This window comes from Monodelphis domestica, chromosome 2 (genome assembly GCF_027887165.1).
Source record: "Monodelphis domestica isolate mMonDom1 chromosome 2, mMonDom1.pri, whole genome shotgun sequence".
NCBI lineage: Eukaryota > Metazoa > Chordata > Mammalia > Didelphimorphia > Didelphidae > Monodelphis > Monodelphis domestica.
This window is the reverse complement of record NC_077228.1, coordinates 125,868,556-125,883,229: the sequence shown is the minus strand read 5'-3', so window position 1 is coordinate 125,883,229 and position 14,674 is coordinate 125,868,556. Positions and strand designations below refer to the sequence as shown.

The 14,674-nt window shown below is 34.4% G+C and overlaps 1 protein-coding gene across 12 annotated transcripts in view; it reads left to right on the top strand.

Annotated features, from left to right (window-relative positions):
* The window catches only part of GPATCH2 (G-patch domain containing 2), a 306,229-nt gene that overhangs the window by 170,819 nt on the left and 120,736 nt on the right, over window positions 1-14,674 (top strand). The window lies entirely within an intron of this gene.

Sequence of the window (14,674 nt, the reverse complement as noted above, 5' to 3'; positions counted from 1 at the left end):
TTACCAATGACCATTTTTCTTATAGGGAAACATATCATTTTAATTTATTGAGTTTCTTTTTAAAAGTGGGTTTTTTTTTCTTTTTCCCCTCTTTTTTAAATACCTTTTGATGATTGTCTTGCATTCTTTGCTTGGGCATCAAATTTTCTGTTCAGGTCTGTTCTTTTCTTTACAAATTATTGTAATTCTTCTATTTTGTTGAATGACCATACTTTCCCTTTTAAGAATATAGTCAGTCTGGGTAGTTGATTCTTTGTTGTAGACCTAGGTCCCTTGCTTTCCGGAATATTATATTCCATGCTTTTTGGTCCTTCAGGGTGGATGCAGCCAGATCCTGCGTCATCCTCACTGTGGTTCCATGGTATCTGAGTGACTTCTTGGCAGCTTGTAATATCTTTTCTTGTGTCTGATAGTTCTTGAATTTGGCTATAACATTACTGGGTGTTTTCAGTTAGGGATTAAGTACAGGAAGTGATCTGTAGATTCTTTCAATCTTCACTTTTCCCTCTTGTTCTAGGATATCGGGGCAGTTTTGAATAATTTCCTGTAGTATGATGTCCAGGCTTTCTCTTTTTTCCTGGTCTTCTGGTAGCTCAATGATTCTTAATTTGTATCTCCTTGAACGATTTTGTAAGTCCTCTGTTTTGTGAATGAGATGTTTCATATTTTCTTCAATTTTTTCATTCTTTTGGTTTTGTTTTATAGTTTCCTGCTGCCTTGTTAGGTCACTTAATTCTAGTTTTTGTATTCTGATTCTTAAAGACTGGATTTCATCCCTGGCTTTTTGGCCATCCTTCTCCTTCTGGTCTGATTTTCTTTGGAGGTCATCTTTCATTCTCTTTATTTCATCTCTCATCTCCTTTGCCTCATCTTTCATCTACTTTGCCTCATTTTCAAGATGTTTGATTTTGGCTTTCAAGACACTTTTCTGTTTCCAGATGACTTATCTTAGTTTTTAAATTATTTTCCCAATTGTCTTCAGCCACTTTTAATTGTGTTTTGAGTTGCATTTTGAGTTTTTCCAAAGCATATATCCAATTTCCTGGGATATCTGTTTTATTGCTTGCCTCCTCCTCTGTTCCATTTGCTCTTTGTTCTTTGCCTGTATAGAAGCTGTCTATTGTAATTTCTTTCTTCTTTTCCTGTTGTTTCCTCATATTTACCCTTTCTTTATTCCCCATATATTTCTGTGCTCTTGATTCTCTCATTTTTTTTTTTTTTGGTTTTGAGGCTTTCTGTCAGTCCCCCCTCTTGGAGCTTTGTCAGATCTTTCAGTTCAGACTATGGGGGAGGGGTGTGGGAGTTTGAGCTTCCCTGTCCTCTGCAGGCTTTTGATTGGATTAAAGTCCAGAGGTCAATGAGGGAAGGGTGTTGGAGCTTGGGCTTCCCTGACCTCTGAAGACTTGATGGCATTAAGTTCAGCTGGGTTGGGCTTGATATGCTCTGAGGATAAAACCTCGTGGAAAGCTGGAGCAATATGGAGGGTCTCTGCTACTCTTACCAGGCTGCCAGCTCCGCACTCCCTCTCCAACTGTTTCCCCGCCACCTGTGTTTGATGTTCTGAGCCTGGCACAGCCCTGCCTACAAGGTAAACCCTCCAGACCAGCACCTTTCCCCACCCAGAAGTTCCCACTTCCCTGGAGGCTTAGAGTTCTGCGTCAGAGGGGAGAGGTTCCTGGGATCTTCCTTCTGCCTTCCCCTTAAACCCGAGTATTCTCAGATTCCAGCTTTTGGGCTGCTTACCTTTTGGATTGAGTCCAGCAGGAAGGTTCCTTGGCTCTGTCTTGTTGTTAGGTTTGATTTTCAATCCCCTGGGAGTATTCAGTTTGTGATCTATAAGGAAGGGTTTTCAGAGGTCTGAACTTTTGCTACTTCTACACCGCCATCTTGACTCCACACCCTATTCTGACTTTTAAAGTGTTGACATTTTCATAAAATAAGATTTTATATTGTAGTCATTTTGCATTTAAAGCAGTAACTTACCCTTTACATAATTTGTTATACTTCTTAATGACTGGATTTTAATAATGTGGTAGTTTTGTAGGGGAAATGTTTAGTCTATAAAAATGAAATAATTATTAAATGAATGTAAAGCAATCCATTAAAAGAGTAGCCTAAATATTTTACCTTAATCCTTCTAAGGAGGCTAATTTAGTTTCTGATTTCTTAGTATTAAAAAGAACAATATATTAAAGTAAGTGAAAATAAGTTTTAACTTTCCTATCATTATTATACTATTTCAGGGAGTGTGAAAACAAATAAAAAAAATTTAACACAAAACATTTAGATTTCCAGTAATATTTAGAAATCTCAAAGTAGGGTCATTTTTAACCTTTTAAAAAAATAATTTGTTATATAATGAGACTCAGAGTTATTTATTAATGACAATATCAGGAGAGTTTTTCTATTCCTCTTCTATTCTCCTATCCCCTTTTTTGGGTTCTGTCTTGTTTTTATCTATGCTGTCTCTATTCATTCTTTGAATACAAACTAAAGAACAATTAATTTGACATTGAAAGTACTTGAAAAGATCCATTATTTTATCAGCATGAGTATTTTCTTACATGATGCAAAGTGAACCTCCATTACATTATTTCCTCCAATGGCTTCTTTGCTTATTATTTTCCACAAATCAACAAACAGGTGAAGATCTTTTTTATATATCTTAATAAAAATGGCCCACTTCTGTAATACTGATATTTTGTTTCTGTTTTCCTCCTGTATTCATTCAAAGAAGAAGGGACAATCAATGACACAGTATATGATTAAATAAAAGCTTGTTGAATGTACCACAATTAAACTAATTTTTAACTAAATACATGAGCAATTAAATAATAATGAAAGATGTAAGTAATAAATCCACTTAATTCCATTAAAATTTGATTTTTTCCATTTGAATTAATTTATTAATCAATTTATGACATTATTCCTTGGTTACAATAATCACATCATTTCCCTTCCTCCTCTCCACCCACCCTTCCTGCAGCCCACCCACAATTTCATTGGGTATTACTTGTGTCCTTGATCAGAATCTATTTCCATGTTGTTGTTTGCACTAGGATGTTCATTTAGAATCTATATCCCCAACCATATGCCTTCAATCCATGTATTCAAGCAGTTGTTTTTCTTCAGGGTTTTTACTCCCACAGTGTTTACTCTGGATGTAGATAGTGGTTTTTCTCATAGATTCCTCCAAGTTGTTCAGGGTCACTGCATTGCCACTAATAGAGAAGTCCATTATATTCGATTGCACCACAGTGTATCAGTCTCTGTGTACAATGTTTTCCTGGTTCTGTTCCTCTCTGCATCAATTCCTGGAAGTTGTTCCAGTCCCCATGGAATCCCTCCACTTTATTATTCCTTTGAGCACAATAGTATTCCATCATTATCATATACCATAATTTGTTCAGCTATTCACCAATTGAAAGGCATCCCCTCATTTTCCAAGTTTTTGCAACCATAAAGAGCGCAGCTATGAATATTTTTGTACATGTCTTTTTCCTTATTACCTCTTTGGGTTACAAACCTAGCCGTGGTATGACTAGATCAAAGGGCAGATAGTCTTTTAGCACCCTTTGGGCATAGTTCCAAATTGCCCTCCAGAATGGTTGAATCAATACACAACTCCACCAGCAATGCATTAATGTCCCAACTTTGCCACATACCCTCCTGGATTCATTACTTTCCTTTGCTGTCATGCTAGCCAATTTGCTAGGTGTGAGGTGATACCTCAGAGTTGTTCTGATTTTTATTTCTCTGATTATTAGAGATTTAGAGCACTTTTTCATGTGCTTATTAATAGTTATGATTTCTTTAACTGAAAATTGCCTATTCATGCCCTTGCCCGTTTATCAATTGGAGAGAATGGCTTGATTTTTTGTACTATTGGTTTAGTTCTTTATAAATTTGAGTAATTAGACCTTTATCAGAGGTTTTTGTTATGAAGATTGTTTCCCAATTGGTTGCTTCTCTTCTAATTTTGGATGCATTACTTTTGTTTTTACAAAACCTTTTTAATTTGATGTAATCAAAATTATTGATTTTACATTTTGTGATTTTTTCTAATTCTTGCTTGGTTTTAAAGTCTTTCCTTTCCCAAACATATGACATGTATACTATTCTATGTTCACCTAATCTGCTTATAATTTCATTCTTTATTTTCAAGTCATTCACCCATTCTGAGTTTAGCTTGGTGTAGGGTGTGAGATGTTGATCCAAACCTAATCTCTCCCATATTGTCTTCCAATTTTCCCTGCAACTTTCATCAAATACTGGGTTTTGGTCCCCAAAACTGGGATCTTTGGGTTTTCTAATCCACTCTGCTATTCGCTTGCATTTTATGAGTGAGTTCATTCCATTCACATTCAGAGTTATGATTAACAGCTGTGTATTTCCCAGCACTTTGATTTATACTCCTAGTCCTGCCTTTTCTTCTTTCATTATTTCCTTCAACACCAGTGTTTGTTTTTAATCAGTCCCCCTAGTTCCCACTCTTATTTTACTTCCCTTTCTACCCCCTTCCATTCTTATTCCCCTTCATTTTTTTCTTCACAGTCTTTTTAAAACTACCCAGGACCCTCTCCCTCCCGTATACTGCTTCCCTCCTCACCATTCTGTTTGTTACCCTTCTACTCCCCTATAGAGCGCGAATCTATTCTCTGCCCCAATGGATTGGATTATTCTTCCCTCTTTGGGTCAATTTCAATGCACATAAGAGTTGAGCAATTTCTGTGTCCAACCTCTTTACCCTTCCAGTGTATTGATGTTCTCCTCCCTCCTGCTATGAGCTTCTTTGTGACATCTAACTTTACCCCCTTTTGTTTCTTTTCCCATTTCTTTTAGTATTAACATCTTTTTTAGCTCTAGTTGTATATATATATATAAATACACATGTAAAGGTATTTATTCTATATATATTTGTATGTCTTGTTATTTTATCATATACAGTATTTCACTGTTCCCTCTAAGTGTAATTCTTCTAGCTTCTCAGGTGATAACAGTTTTTACTAGTTACCAGATGACCTCTTTTCTTATAGCAATACATATCATTTTAAAGTATTGAGTCTTACAAATTTTTTTTGTTCTTTTGTTTTGTTTTTCTTTTTTCCCTTTTGTTTAATTACCTTTTGATGGTTCTCTTGAGTTCTGTGCTTGGACATCAAATTTTCTGTTCAGGTCTTGTCTTTTCTTTACAAATTCTTGGAATTCTACTTTTTCTTGAATGACCATACTTTCTTCTGTAAGAATATAGTCAGTTTTACTGGGTAGTTGATTCTTTGTTGTAGATGTAGTTCCCTTGCTTTTCGGAATACCATATTCCATGCCTTTCGGTCCTTCTGTGTAGATACAGCCAGATCCTGTGTTATCCTCTCTGTGGTTCCATGGTATCTGAATGATTTCTTCTTGGCAGCTTGTAATATTTTTTCTTTGGTCTGATAGTTTTTGAATTTGGCTATAACATTACTGGGTGTTGTCAGTTGGGGATTAAGTACAGGAGGTGATCTGTGGATTCTTTCAATCTCTACTTTTCCCTCTTCTTCTAGAATATCGGGGCAGTTTTTTTTTTTAATAATTTCCTGTAGTATTACATCCAGGCTTTTTCTTTTGTCATAGTCTCCTGGTAGACTAATGATTCTTAAATTGTCTCTCCTCGAACAATTTTCTAAATCTTCTATTTTGTGAATGAGATGTTTCATATTTTCCTCAATTTTTTCATTCTTTTTGTTTTATTTTATAATGTCCTGCTGCCTTTTGGGGTCACTTAATTCTCGTTGTTGAAATCTGGTCTGCTTTTCTTTGTAGGTCAACTTTCACCTTCTTTGCCTCATCTTTCATCTCCTTTGCCTCATTTTCAAGCTTGTTGATTTGGGCTTTCAAGACACTATCTTCTATTTCCAGATGACTTATCTTAGTTTTTAAGTTCTTTTCCCAATTGTTTTCAGCCTCTCTTAATTGTGTTTTGAATTGCATTTTGAGTTCTTCAAAAGTCTGTATCCAATTTGCTGGGATTTCTGATTTTTCCTTTGCTGATTCCTCCTCCTCTGTTTCATTTGCTCTTTGCTTGTTACTTGTACAGAAGCTTTCTGTTGTAATTTATTTCTTCTTTTTCTGTTGTTTGCTCATATTTACCCCTTTTTTACTCCCTGTATTTGTCTGTGCTCTTGCTCCTCTCATTATTTTGGTTTTGGCAATTCCTGTTAGTCTACCCCTCTTGGAACTTTCAGAGAAGGTCTCTCCTTGCCGTCTGTGGGGGAAGGGTGTTATAGTTTGAGCTTCCCTGTCCTCTGGAGGCTTTTGATTGGATTAAATTAATGTCCAGATGTCTGTGAGAGAGGATTGTTGGAGTTTGGGCGTCCCTGACCTCTGATGGGTTTTGATGGGATTAAGTTCAACTGGGTTGGGCTAGATGTGCCCTGAGGTGAAAACCTCCTGAAAGGCTAGAGGTCACAATATGGAGGGTCTTCCTAGCTCTGTCCAGGCTGCCAGCTCTGTGCTCCCTCTCCAGCTCCTTCCCTGCCATCTGTGTTCAATGCTCTGAGCCTGGCACAGCCCTATCTGCAAGGTACACTCTCCAGACCAGTGCCTTTGCCTGCCCAAAGATTCTTGCTGCCATTGTAGGCTTAGAGCTCTAGTTTGGCCGGGGGGGAAGGTGGGAAGTCCTGGGATCTTCCTTCTGCCTTCCCCTTAAACCCGAGTATTCTCAAATTCCGGCTTTTGGGGTGGGTACCTTTTGGATTGAGTTCAGCAGGAGGGTTCCTTGGCTCTGACTTCTTGTTAGGTTTAAATTTTCAGTCTCCTAGGAGCAGTCAGTTTGTGTTCAGTAAGGAAGGGTTTTCAGAGGTCTGAATTCCTGCTGCTTTTAAGCCACCTTTAAATAAAATCCTTTCAGGCAGAGTATATTAATTTATCCAAGAAATCATTCAATTAGATTTGAATGGGTAAAGTGAAAATGGAACATTTTCAACATTAGGAAAACAATCACCATAAATAATTAAATTAGAAACAAAAATATCCCAAACCACATTATTATCTCAAAGGATGCAGAGAATAATCCTTCAACAAAGCAGAACTCCTATTTATGCTAAAAAAGAAAAAAAACCCTACAAAATATAGGCATAAAGGACCTTTTTAACATCATGAAAATGATTTTAAATCAAAAGTAAGCATCATACAAGGAGATACTCCACAAATTTATTAAGAGATACTGGAGTCAAAAAGATATGTACTCTCTCCTTTATTATTGGATATAGTTCAAGAAATGCTAACAGTAAGACAGGAAAGAAAATAACGGCATGAAAATAGGCAAAGAAAGCAGATTTTTAAATCTATTTGCTGATGGCAAGATGGTTTTCTTAATTTTCTTAGTGAATCAGCAAAGATATTAATTGAGACAATTAATAGCTTGGGCAAAATTCCACCCTATGAATTAAAACCTGAAAAATACACAGCATTTCTTTACAGGGTATCCTGAAATACTGCACAGTTTTAAACTATTAACATTTATCATATTAAGACTTTTAGGACAACTTATACAATAATAATTCAAGATTCAATAAAAGGGGATTCCAATTCAAAATAACTACAAAATGCTGAAAATATTTGGGATCCAGCTACTAAGGTAGGCAAAATAACTTGAATAGATTCAATTACAAAGCACTCCTTAAAAAAAAATCACAATTTCAATACTTGGAAGTGTAGTTAGTGTTTATTGCTGGACCATGCCCATGTAATTTTATAATATAATATAATATAATATAATATAATATAATATAATATAATATAATATAATATAATATAATATAATATAATATAATATAATATAATATAATAACTACCATAGTTAATTTACATTTTAATGCTATGCCAATCCAATTATTCAAAGAATTTTTATAGAGCTCAACAAAAGAATAATAACATTCATTTGGAAAAACAAAAGATCCAGAATATCAAGGGAAGGAGAAAAAAGTGAAAAAGTACATAAGACTGAAGTGAGAAAGGTAATTCCAGAACTCAAATTGTATTATGAAGCAGGAAACCTCATAACTATATTAGGTTTTTGTTAAAAATTAGAGAAGTAGTGCTTGCCATCATGAGGCACACCTGTAATCCTTGCTACTGAAGGAACCTAAGGTTGGCAGATACCTTGATTTGGGGATTTCTAAATTGCTGTTGGACCAATAGCAATTTGTTTGATCTGAATTAACTTTAATACAAATATGGTGAACTCTCAGTAGTATAATGTTACTAGTGGATACCTGTGGAGAAGTGAACTGTCCCAGATCAAAAAAATGGAACAGGTTAAAGTTTCTGTGATAATCTCTTTGAGGCCCTCAAGTATTGATAAAATTCCAGACTTGGCAACTTTGTCTAAGGAAGAGAGACAGAGACAGAGAGCAAAATCAGTGACACATATCAGTCAAAATAGAAGAAGAAACAACAGAACTCATTAACTCAATATTCTTTCATTTATTTAGGAAACAACTCCCTATTTAATAAGAATTCTTGGGAAAATGTAAAGCATTCTACAAAAATTAGTCTTAGACAACTAGCATCTTATATCATATCCACAACAAACTATATTGCCTTAATTTTAAATATTATACCATAAAATTTGTAAGTGAAGATTATACAAATTTAATAGCTTTGGATAGGAGATGTATTCTTAATGAAACAAAAGATGGAGATGGTAACAAGGTAACAGATAATTTAGATTAATTTAGATTACATGAAATTGAAATGTTCTGATGGTGATAACATTTTTATAGGATATGGAGTAAAAGGATTGCATGGAAAATGGTTTAATCCTATTTCGAAGATAAAGGTTTTCTATTCAAAATGTATGGTCTCTATATATAATATGTATATATACACATGTGTGTATGTTTAGACTATATAAATACACACACATATATGAACATAACTGTTAAGACATACATTCATGTATACATAAAGAGAGACATAAATTGAAAACCAAAAGCTGTTCCCATAAGTAGTCAAAATATATGAACAAACAATTCTTAAAGGAATTGCAATCTAATAACAACTATATAATAGAATGCTCCTCATCTCCAATTATAACGAAATAGCAAAGCAACCCTGGAGTTTCCTCTCTCTCAGCAAACTGGCAAAGATAACTATAGATAGGATTATCGATGTTGGAAGGATAATGGAGAGAGAGACACAATAATACAGTGTTATGGAACCGTACTTTAGTATAACCCTTTTGGAAAGCTATTTGGAATTCTACAAATAAAATTACTAAAATATCTGTACTCTGACTCAGAGGCACATACCTCCAAGAAAGTCATTGATATGAAAAAAAAAAAACCCAGGTACACCAAAATATTTATTGTAGCATTTTTAGGTAGTAGTTAAGAAGTAAAGTAGTTCCTATCAATTGAAAAGTGGCTAAACAAATTCGAGTACAGAAATTCAGCAGAATATTATTTTAGAGGAAGAAATAAAATATGATAAATTCAGAGAAGCAAGGAAAGATCTATATGAACTGATACAGAATGAAATAAGCAAAAGCAAGAAATCAATATATACCATATTTCTGTGACAGTTTAAATGGAAAGGAGAATGACTTCAAATTATAAAGAACAAGAATGGTCCCCCCCAAAAGATATGAGAGAACTTACCCGCCCCTTTGTAGCAGAAAGAGAATCCATGGAATTTTCAGACTTTTTTATGTTTTGTTGGGTTTTTTTCCCCTTCCTTTCCTTTTACTTTTAAAAAAAATTACATGATATTCTGCTCTCTAGAAAGAGGAAGATAAAAGGATATAGGAGAATTTAATTGATCTATTTTTTTTACAGTAAGAATTAGTTATAAAAATAACTGCTGACACATATAGAACTTTAAGATGTATACTCTGTTTCATCTTATTTATTTATTAATTTTTATGGACCTTATCTTCTGTCTTGGAGTCAATACTCTTTATTGGCTCCAAGGCAGAAGAATGATAAGGGCTAGGCAATGGATTTGCCCAGGGTGACACAGCTAGGAAGTGTTTGAGGCCAGATTTGAACCTAGGACCTCCTCTCTCTAGTCCTGGCTCTCAATCCATTGAGCCACCCAGCTGTCCCCTGTTTCATCTTATTTAATTCTCATAAGCCCCTTTGAGAGAAGAGATGTAGTATAGTTAAAAAAAAAAAAGTGTTGCATTTAGAATCATTTTGGAACCCAACTCAAATTATAATAAATTTCATTTCCTTCTTCAGAAATGCTACCACCAAGCCATTTAGCAATGTTTCACAATATTCTCATAGACAAAATGGGAGATGTGGGTGATAGGATAATATTCATAATAATATTTGAAATGAAAAAGATTTAAAGATTATGTTAATAAACGTAGTTCAGCCTAGAGAGGCATGCCTAGTGACAAGGCAGCATCTAGCATAGCCCATTGCACTTGGTAGATTTTCAGTACATATTTGTTTGGTTTTTTAATTGAATTTTATTTAAGTGAAGTTCCACCTTCTCTCCCTCCCACTCCCTCCTCACCCACAATTGAGAAGTCAAGAAAACAAAATCCCCTCTTAAAACCATGTTAATACGTTTTTTGTTGAATTGATCAAACTCTGTCCTTAGCTATGTTATTTGCAAGATTTTAATCAATGACTGGATGTGCTTATCAAATTTCCAAATGACATGAAACTTGCAAGGAGAGCTAATATATTGCATAACAGAATTAGTACCCAAAAATATCTCAACAGAATGAAAAAGTGGCCTGAATCCAGCAAGATTAAATTTAATAGGATACATCTAAATTCCTATACTAAAATTACTTTTTAAAACCAAACTAAACAAGTAAAACATAGGATAGTTTTGACTTGGTAACAACTGAGGGCACACTTCTTAGAATTATTGTTAAGTATGACTAATTTGAGGCAATCATGTAATGGCTAAATTCAGTTTACAAATATTTATTGCTAAATAACCACTATGAGCAAGGCACTATGCTAGATACTAATGGTATAAAGACAAGAGTAAAAAAAAAAGAAAAGAACAAAAGTAAGAAAGAAAAAAAACAGCAACCCTTGCCTTCAAGAGGCTTATAATCTACTTTTCAGACTGCTAAAAATAAATAAAATGCCAAGTGGGTACTCTTTAAATTCAAGATCAGGACCTAGTGAGATTAAAATTCTGCAATTACTTCCTCAAAAACCCACTCCAAAAAAAAAAAAAGAAAAGAAAGATTTTTTTTATTAGATAACAACAGCAAACTTATAAACACTTAACAAGGGTATATACCTACAGACTCAGCTTTCCAGGTTCCCCTTCTCAAGGATGGCCTCATTAGGTACAGAGAATTTTTTTCATATCAGCAAAAGCAGGTCAGTGCAGTTAGCCAATCAATCAAAGAATATGACCCTCTTATAATATGACCTATAATAATAAATCTTTGTTTAGAATATCTATGACTAAGGGCCAGAGGCCTTTATAAACCACTTAAGGCCAAAGTTTTAGACAGCTTATTTGAAGTACCCATCTCCACATGGCATTAAAATTAACCAAGAATAATTTTAGTATTTATAGCAAGAGAAGTACCCACCATACTCTGGTTTGGCTAAAACATATCTTGTGTATAATAGATATAAACAATATTTTAGGAAAGGTACTAACAGAGTAGAAAGACTAAACAGAATAGTAAGGTAACTTAGAATTGTTATATTCTGTTCAGTTCAATATTTAGTGCCTATGATGTACAAAAGATAGTGCTAGAGGTAGGGGAAATAGAAAGAAGCTGAGTTATTCCCTTTTCCTTCATAGAGTTTATAGTCTAATAATATGGGTACACTAAGTAAATTACTAACAAAATGGAATATGAGCAAAGAGAGATACAGTATAATTTTAAGTCTGATGGGATAATTATGCAGTCAATAATTCTCAAATGTAATTTAGTCCAATCCCTCAAGTTTTATAAGTCTAAGTCTAATATTATTTCTAACATGTAGGAGTCTTTTAAAATACTTTGCCTTATTGAGACATTAACACATTGCTGGTGGAGTTGTGAATTGATCCAACCATTTTGGAGGGCAATTGGAACTATGCCCATAGGGCACTAAAAGACTGTCTGCCCTTTGATCAAACCATACCACTGCTGGGTTAGTACCCCAAAAAAGATAATAGGGAGAAAGACTTGTACCAAAATATTCATAGCTATGCTTTTTGTGTTGGCAAAACATTGGAAAATGAGGGGATACCCTCTGATTGGGGAATGGCCAAACAAATTGTGGTATATATTGATGATGGAATACTATTGTGCTGAAAAGAATAATGAACTGGAAAAATTCCATGCGAACTGGAACAACCTCCAGAAATTGATGCAGAGTTGAAGGAGTAGAACCAGGAAAAGATAGTACACAGAAACTGGTACACAAGTACAATCAAATGGATTTCTCTAGTAGCAGCAATGTAGGGATTCAGGACAATTCTGAGAGACTTAAGAGAAAGAATACTAGCCATATTCAGAGGAAGAACTGTGAGAATATAGAAAAACAGAAGAAAAACTCCTTCTTGATCACATGGTTCAATGGGGATATGATTGGGGATGTAGACTCTAAATGATCGCCCTAGTGCAAATATCAATAATATGGAAATAGGTCTTGATCAATGACACATGTAAAACCCAGTGGAATTGTATGGGTAGGAGTGTGGGGGGAGTGGATTGAAAGAACATGAATCTTGTAACCATGGAAAAATAGTCTAAATTAATTAATTAAATAAAGATTTCCCAAAAAATAATAAAAATAAAATAAAATACTTTGCCTTGATCCTTCAGTTTCTTTATTGGTGGTAGCCACAAGACCTATTTCTATTCTCATCCATCTGCATTTCTTTTTCTGGGCTTGCTGTGATCCATCTCACTTACTTTCCTTTTGTGCATCTTTGATGCTTACAGCCTATGTGACCTTTAACAAATCATTTAATATCTCTGGGTGTCAGTTTCCTTATCTGAGGGGGTTAGAATAGATGACCTCAGAGAGGTACCTTCAAACTAAAGATCTACCAATTTATTGATGAGCATTTATTAAATTCCTATTATGTGTCAGGCACTATGTTAGCACTATGAGATAAAATTATAGACAAAAGACAGTCTCTGCCCCCAAGGAGTTTACAATCTAATGGAGGAGACAATATTAAATAAATATAAAAATCAAGCTATACAAAAATAAATAGGAATTAGTAACAGAGAGAAGGCTTCATATAGAAGGTAAGATTTTAGTTGGGACTTAAAGAAAACCAGGGAATCAGTAAGCAGAGTTAAGAAAGGAGGGCATTACAAGCATGGGAAAAGGTCAGAGAGGAGATGTAATTTCTTGTTCATGGAACAGCTAGGAGACCAGTGTCACTAATCAAAAAGTATGTGTTAGGGAATAAGGTGTAAGAAGAGAGGAAAGATAGGAGGCTAAATTATTCACACTAGGTAAAACCCACTTAGATCAGTTTACCTGGTGACAATGATATCATGACCACACCCTAAAACTGGTCCTTTTTACTACTTTAGTGAATCTTTTACCCCCACCATTCATGTTACTTCAACCCCTTAAAGATAAAAACATTTTTTTTTAGTTACCCACAATGGATTCAAAGGCCATGAGGTCTCAGCCATGGTCATTCAAAAGATGAGACGTTCTTCAGGTAGCTATCTTTTGATTGTATGGTCCTATGACTATCACCCCAGGAAGCATTGGGTTTGGATTCAAGTTACATGGGTTCAAATTCCTCCTGGCTATTACTTGTGATCTTGAAAGTCACTTAACTTCTCTCAGATTGTGTCTCCTCACCTCTGAAATGTGAGGATTGGACTAGATGTCCTTCTACAGTCCAGAATCCCAGTGGTTATATTCGTAGTCCATAGTCCTAGCCCACAGAACCAAGAGGAACTTAAGGGTGTCATATACCTAGTCATATAACTAAAAAAAAAAAGAAATCCTTTTTCATCATACTTGAGAAATGGTTATTTAGGTTTGTCCAGAGACCTCCGCTGAAGGCAGAATAACATTCCCTCATTTTTTTTATTAAATCTAATTATCAATATATCTAAATATCTCTAACTGACATTTATGCCCAATACTTCTAGTTTTGCCTCCTGGGGCCAGTCAAAACCAGTCTTATTCCTCTTTTGCATGACAACTCTTTACATTCTTGGACACAATTTTCATATTCTCCTTGATTGTGGAGGTGGTATAATTCCAGTGTACTAAATTTTTCTCAGAATCTTTATTAAATTAATTAAATTAAATTGTTCTTATTAATAATTTCATAAGAATCAGCATTAAGACTATTCTTTTGGAGAAGTAAACATCTAATCTAATCATGTCTCATTTTGGAAACTATCCTTGGATATTTTGAACATATAAAAAGATTTGAATATAGCCTTCCCAATGAACTCATAATATATTCTCTAATTGTGGCATGTTGCCTTCAGTGTTCTGGTATACAATCAAACTTTGATATGTTTTAATATTCAAAAAGTAATAATTTGTTATACTGGCATTGTAATTTTTGTGTTTCATTTCTAGAACTGATTCATAAAATGAAATTCATAAAAATTTTATACAGATTCAATAATTTGTGTTAATATAATTAGGTGGAAATATAATCTCACCCAGTGTGTTTAGCAACTTGAATATTACTTGGTTGTAGACATTTTTACATTTCTAAA